We start from the raw sequence: 7407 nt of genomic DNA on the forward strand, positions 1-7407 counted from the left end.
CTGTCCTGGAACTAGCTCTTGTAGACCAGGCTGGTCTCGAACTCACAAAGATCTGCCTGCCTCTGCCTCCCAAGTGCTGGGATTAAAGGCGTGCGCCACCACTGCCCGGCTGGGCCTTTCTTTTAAATAATTATATCTACTTATTTTGTGAGGGGAGAGAATGTGCTTGGCATAGCACACATGTAGAGATGGTGCCACATGCCTTTAACTAATGAGCCATCTTGCTGCCCCCTTTTTTCCTTCCTTCCTTCCTTCCTTCCTTCCTTCCTTCCTTCCTTCCTTCCTTCCTTCCTCCCTCCCTCTTTCTTTCTTTCCTTCTTTCCTTCCTTCCTCTTTCTTTCCTTCCTTCTTCCTCCCTCCCTCTTTCTTTCCTTCCTCCTTTCTTTCTTCTTTCTTTCTTTCTTTCTTTCTTTCTTTCTTTCTTTCTTTCTTTCTTTCATTCTTTCCTCCCTCCCTCCCTCCTTCCTTCCTTCCAGATTTATTAATTTGTATGAGTGTTTTGCTTGCATGTATCTATGCACACCATGTACATGCCTGGTGCCTTCAGGGGTCAGAAGAAGCACCAGATCCCTGGAACTGGAGTTTTGGATGGCTGTGAGCTACCATGTGGGTGCTGGGAAACAAGCCCGGGTCCTTTGCAAGAGCAACAAGTGTTCTTAACATCGAGCCGTCTCTCTAGTCCACTCTTTGTTTTCTGAGAGGCCTGGACTTTGCCAGGTAGACTAAGCTGGCCTGGCCAGTGAGCCTCAGGGACCTGCCTGTCTTGTCTCCCGCTGCTAGGGTTACAAGTGTGCACCACCGTGTTCAGCTTTTTTATGTGGATTCTGGGGATTCAACTCAGTTCCTCATGCTTGCTTTACCAAATGACTTCTCTGCAGGTATCACCTACCTCCACTTTGTTTGTTTGTTTTGTTTTTCAAGACAGAGCTTCTCCATGTATCTCTGGCTGGTACTGGAACTCACTCTAGACCAGGCTGGCCTCACTTAGAGATCTGCTTGTCTCTGCCTCCTGAATGCTGGGATTAAAAGTGTGCACCACCACTCAGCTCCCAAGTCCGCTCTAATTTTAAAGATATGCTCTCCCTAGGCTATTCAGTCTGGCCTCAAATTCCTTCCTCCATCACTCAGTCTTCTGGGTATTGGGGTTACAGACACATGCCTCTATGTCTGATGACCATCATGGTGTATGTGCATGTGCGTGTGTTTAACTTTTTTAGACTTTTTTTTTTTGGTTTTCTGAGACAAGGTTTCTTTACATAACATTTCTAGCTGTCCTGAAACTCACTCTGTAGACCAGACTGACTTCAGACTCACAGAAATCTGCCTGTCTCTGCCTCCCGAATGCTGGGATTAAAGGCATGTGCCACCATCTCCTGACTTTTTAAAACTTTAGTCTAACCTTAAATTCAATATCCTCAGACCAGATGAGGTGGCACACACCTTTAACTCCAGCATTCAGGAGGCGGAGGCAGGCAGATCTTGGTGAATTCAAGGCCAGGGTGATCTACACAGCAAGTTCCAGGACGGCTAGAGCTACATAGTGAGACCCTATCCCAAACAAAACAACACAAAGGAACTCAGGATCCTCCTGGCGAGAGCTGGGATTATAGATGTGTACCTCTGTGCCTGATTCTTGTGTGGTTCTAGTCCATCTTGCCTTGAGACCGTGTTTCATGTAGCCGAGTCTGGCCTCAAATCTGCAATATAGCCAAGAATGACCTTGAACTTCTGATTCTCCTGATTTAGACAAGGGCCACCGCATCCAATGTATGAGGCACTGGGGATTAAACCTAGGACTTACATCTGTCATACACTGCCATCCCGCCCCCCCCCCTTTGCTTTTATTTTCATGTGTGTCTTGTGTGTGCAGTACCCACAGGGGCCAGAAGAGGGCATGGGATTCATTTGAACTGGTGGAAAATGAGGTTGTAAACTGTGTGATGTGGGGGCCAGGAACTCAGGTCCTTTGGAAGAGCAGCAGCACTCTTAACTGCTGAGCAATCTCCAGGCCGTTTTTTTTTTTTTTTTTTAATTTTATTTACTCATGTGTATATATGTGTGCTTGCATGTGTGGAGGTCAGAGGATAAGTTGCCAGAGTCGGCCGGTCTCAGGGATGTAACTCAGGTCATCAGGTTTGATGGCAAGCAGTTTTACCCACGGTACCATCTTGCTGGGTCTTGTGCAGTCCAAGGAGGATTCAAGTTAATTATGTAGTGGAGGATGATCTTGAATTCCTGATCCCCCAGCCTCCACTTGTATGCTACTTGGTCTGAAATAAGCTCCATGCCTGTTTTATGTGGTGCTGGGAATGGAACCTAGGGCTTCATGCATGCTAACCAAGCCCTTTACCAACTGACCTGTGTCCCATCTGACTATGCCTGCGCATTTCCGTGGTCCCGTGTGTGTGACAGTGAGATTCCAGACCGGCCAACACCACGGCCTTCAGCTACACCTTGGAAGTGGGGAACCATGATTCCTCCTACTTGGCCACAACTCAAAGAAGTGAGCTCGGCTGCAGTCCCTCAGGGACCTGCCAGGCTGGGCATAGGATCAGATTGTGAAGAGGGAACCCCTATATTTCAAGGAGGAACTGGAGCACCCCTTTCTCTTTGCCTGGCGGCACCCACAGTTGAGATTCTTGCTTACCTTCTGTGCTGGGTGTGTGCCTACTTTCCCAAGAGCCCCCTCCCCCGCTGCCAAGCAGCTCTGGAGCCCAGTATTGCCCAGCTCCACCTTCCGTGGCCCAGGATGTGGCTGATGAAGCCCAGATGTTTAAGCCCTCCCTCCCCCACTGCTGCCGGCATCCTGGCAGGCAATGCCATGAGCTTGCTTCTCACTCTCCAGCACCTGCATTGGAAGAACACACCTGCTGCCAGCTGTAGCCAGGTGGGCAGCTGGCAAGGAGGAATGTGGGGGATTCCAGCTGTGACACCCCAGCTGTGCCCAACCCCCTGGTAGTGCCCCCTCCTTCTCAATTTCTTCAGGGCCAGGTGTGCCCTCAGATCTGGGCTCTGGGAGACAAGAAGGCTGGGCTACTCTGCTTCCCTGAGAGAAACACCCTCTAGCAGCTGCCAGCTGTGAAGGCTCAGAACATGGTGACACTGTCCCTGTGTATGTGTGGGGATGCACTCAGTATCAAAGACGGGGTCTGAGTGTGGGTAAGATGAGTACAAATGTTGTGAATAGAAGGGCTGGTTATGTGGGCATAGATGGACACCGTGAGTGTGTGAACGTAAGGAAAAGCATGCATATGTGAACACAGGGAGGTGTTACGGTGTGAGTTCCAGTGCATGGGTGGAAATAGGGATGCTGTGTATGAAGAGAATGGAAGGATGGACTGTGTGCGTGAGGATGGAAGAGTGTGAGTGTGTATGTGTGCATACACTATGGATGTCGTGTCTAGATGGAAAGGTGGATGTTACGGTGTGTATGTAAGGTTTTGTGTGTAAATGGAATGGACTGTGTGTATCTGTGAAAGTGGGAAAGTGTAGGCATAGATGTTGTGGGGGTGTGTAAGGCTGTAGCATGGCTGCGTGTGTGAGTGGAAGCTGGGAGCTTTGTGAGAGCACAAAACGGGCGTGTGCAAATGAAGACGAGAGTGTGTAGTGCAAGTGGAAGGGTGTGTGAATGAAGGGCTAATGTGTGGCGTATATGTATGGGAGTTGTGCGGGGGGTGTGAAAGGCTGCTGTGCAGTGAGTGTTTGAAGAGCTCATGTTATTGTGTGTGTGTACACAGGGTTGATATTGTCTAGTGTAAGAGTAGCATTGACGGTGTGTCATGTGTATCTGAAGGGTCGATGTGCACGTGTGTTTGTATGATGGGTTCATGTTGTCTAGTATATGTGTTTCCAGAGCTGATATTGTGCAGTATGTGTGTGTAAAGGATTGATGTTGTCTGGTGTGTGTGAGGGGTTGACAGTGTTGTATGTGTGTGTATGAAGGGTTGATGCTGTCTGGTTTGTGTGTGTGTGTGTGTGTGTGTGTGAGGGGTTGATAGTATCGTGTGTTATATGTGTGTATATGAAAGATTGATGTTGTGCATGTATATAATGCCTATGTTTTCAGGGTTGATGTTCAGTTGAGGGGGTTGATATCGTCTTATGTGTTGTGTGTGTGTGAAGGGTTGATGTGCACATGTACTTGTGACAGGGTTGATGTTGTTTAGCGTATGCGAGGTTAATGTGTTGTGTGTGAAGTGTTGATGTTGCTTAGTAAGTTTGGCAAGTGTTGATGTGTGGTGTGTGTGCAGAGTTCATGTGATTTATTGTGTGCCTGTGAAAGGTTAATATTGTGTAATGTGTGTGAACGGTTGCTATTGTGTTTTATGTGCATGCAGGGCTGTTGTCTGCTGTGTGTGAAGGACAAGTTGACTCCCCCACCATCAAATAGAGCCCTACATCTCTGTCTCTCTCACAGCAGTACAGGTCCTGGGTCCCCTCAGTCCTGGCCCCTCCTGGTCCATCTGTCAGACAGCACAGCCTCTCTGGGGCCCCCATTCTAGAGCCATCCTTCTCTCTCTCTCTTTAGTTCCCAGACCCCCTCTTCCTTCCGCAGTCCCTCCCAGACCCTAGTTCTCACTGCACCCCCTAGCCTCATATAGCCCCTTCACTTTCAGCCCCCCTCTTGCCTTGGAGCCCCTCCCCCTCCTCTGTGGCAGCCCTGAAACTTTAACCGGGTGTTAAAAGTTTCTGTTTACGAGAAGCCCTTGAATTTTTAAGGACATATCAATTCCCTCCCTCTGCCAGGCCCTGCATCCTTGCCTCGCTGGTCTGGCAGCCATCGTGAGTGCAGGGGCAGGCCCGGATCAACGGACCCAAGCAGGAACGACAGGCACACTACATTCCTAGATGGCTTCAGGCACAGAGACCCTGCTTCGGGACACACGGGTACACATATCCACCTAGTAACACAGATGAATAAAGGCTGATGTCTTTAGGCAAGCATATTCACCACAGACAGACTGTCCTTCCCTTGTGAATGCATATGTGTGTTTATGTATATGAATATATGCACACTATTTTGGCTTTTGAGATAGGGTCTCATATAGCCTCCAGCTTGATGTGTAGACAAGAATAACCTTGAACTTTGTCTCCAAAGTGTTGGGATGATCAATGTGTGCCACCACCACTGACTTATATAGTCCTGGGGATTGAAGCCAGGGCTTTATGCTAGGAGAGCACTTTATCAACCACATCTCAGTCCTGTATGCTTTTCACACACATAGACACAGAAGTACAAGTATGTCCTCCTTGGCGCGTGCGCACACACACACCCCACAGCTATACACACGGACACACACGGAAACATGCCTGACACACAGTGACCGTATACATGGTTATGGGCTGTGTAGACAGGATGACCTTGAGTTTGAACATGTGGATATAGTCATGCTGACATGGGCTAACACATAGGCACATACCTGACAAAGAAAAATATCTAATACCTGGTACACACATATATACTCAGACTGAGTCCAGCATGTTAGCATGGTCTGAAACCCACACTGACGTGATCTTATATACATTTACAGGAGTGGGCTGACACACACAGACACCCATCCCTGGCCCACTCTGGTACACTCAGGCCTTCTCCACGGAGGGAAACATACACAGAAAGCCTGCTCCCACGCAGCCCCTCAGGGACTCTTGGATACTCACCCTCTGGTCATGCACACTCTGGGACATACAGGGAAGCCCTGTCACAGATATCCAAGGGGGCCTCACTGACATGTTTGATCACTGCTGACACACTCATCCAGGTGTCCTGTGGCCTCACCTGCTGTCACACTAAGATTCCCATCAATGACCGGTGCTCCCTGTCCCGTTATGTCCCAGTGCGTGGCGTAAGGAGTGGAAGGCACCTTTGCTGACTCACAGACACCTCCTGAGTACAGCCACACCTATGTCACTACTCAGAATACACTGAGCACACAAAACTGGCCTTGCTCAAACCCACACCAGACATCCCAGGCTCATCTCCGAATGACCAATCTCAGAGGTTCTGGGACAAGGGGCATAGCATTCAGGGACGTTTATATGTGCACATTCTCATGCCTGCTAGCCCCTACACACCCACCCACGCACACCTGGGCACCTAAACCACCCCCGACAGACAATGCATTGCTGAGAATTGCCACAGCTTCTTGGCCCAGGAGGCCAACAAGGTGCTGGCTGCACCTGGCAGTAGGAAGGAGCTCTGTCTTGACAGGAGCTGCCTGGGGACTGCAGGCAAAGTCTCCCCACCCAGCCTGGGGTCACCCAAGGGTTCTCTGTGCCCTGCTCCAGGGTTTCCAGGACCTACCTATCCCTCTTAACCCCTTCATCCTTTCTCCTTCTGTTGTTTGCGGTTTTTGGTTTTTGAAACAGGGTCTCACTATACAGGCCAAGCCAACCTCAAACTATGTAATCTGGGGGAGGGGGGAGGCTACAGTACACTCATGATCTTTCTGTTGTAGCTTCTGCATGCAGGGATTACAGACATGTGCCAACCCACCCACCTCATTCCCATCTGCAGTGGAAGTGGGGAGTCCTGGGCCTGCCACAGGAGCTGGAGCACAACCACAATACAGATAATGCTCCTAAGTCCCAGGACACGTGCAAAGGTATGGGAGACATGTGAAGTGTGTGTGTGTGTGTGTGTGTGTGTGTAAGAGAGAGAGAGAGAGAGAGAGAGAGAGAGAGAGAGAGGGATTTGGAAGAGTCTCTAAGGTTTGGTTATCAGGATTATAGATCAGTGTGCCCTAGGGCTGGGCACCACAACGTGTGATGTGTGTGCCCCTGTACAGCGACACTTTGTGTCCTTTGTATGGGAGTTGCAATGTGTTAGTGCATCCTTTTTATCAGTGTCATCCCGTGTCTGGGTGGACTGTCACAGCTGCCCGCCAAGATATTTTGGCTTGGCTGTGTGTTGGTGTGTCATTGTGTGTCTGGAGTGTGACAAGGTATGGTTGTGTGATCATACGTGTATCAGTCCGCAGGAACATGTGTGGCACGTGTATGTATGTTTGTATGGCTCTCAGCGTCCGTCTGCATTGGGACGACGTGTGACAGTAGGTGGTGTGTGGATTTTGGTTGTGTCTGTGCCCGGTGTGCACCTCCGTTTGGTGTGATTCCATAAGGAACAGGCCCTACGTTCCTCCGTGACATTTGTGCCCATCCAAGCCCCGCTGCGTGTCAGCGTGTGTCGGCGCCCGAACGCTGGCCAGCACGTGTCGGGGCGGCCGCGTCGGTGTGCGTCCCCGCGTGTGTCTGTGTGTGTGCGTGTGTGTCTGTGTGTGTGTGCGCGCGTGTGTGCATGTGTGTGCGCGCCGGCCGCGCTCACCCGCCCCGCCCGCCCCTCCCCGCGCCCCTCCTCCCGCCCGCGCCGCCCGCCCGCTCCCTCTCCCCGGAGTGCGCCGCTTCCAAACT

The sequence above is a fragment of the Chionomys nivalis genome, chromosome 21 (genome assembly GCF_950005125.1).
Source record: "Chionomys nivalis chromosome 21, mChiNiv1.1, whole genome shotgun sequence".
In the NCBI taxonomy this organism is placed as follows: Eukaryota; Metazoa; Chordata; class Mammalia; order Rodentia; family Cricetidae; genus Chionomys; species Chionomys nivalis.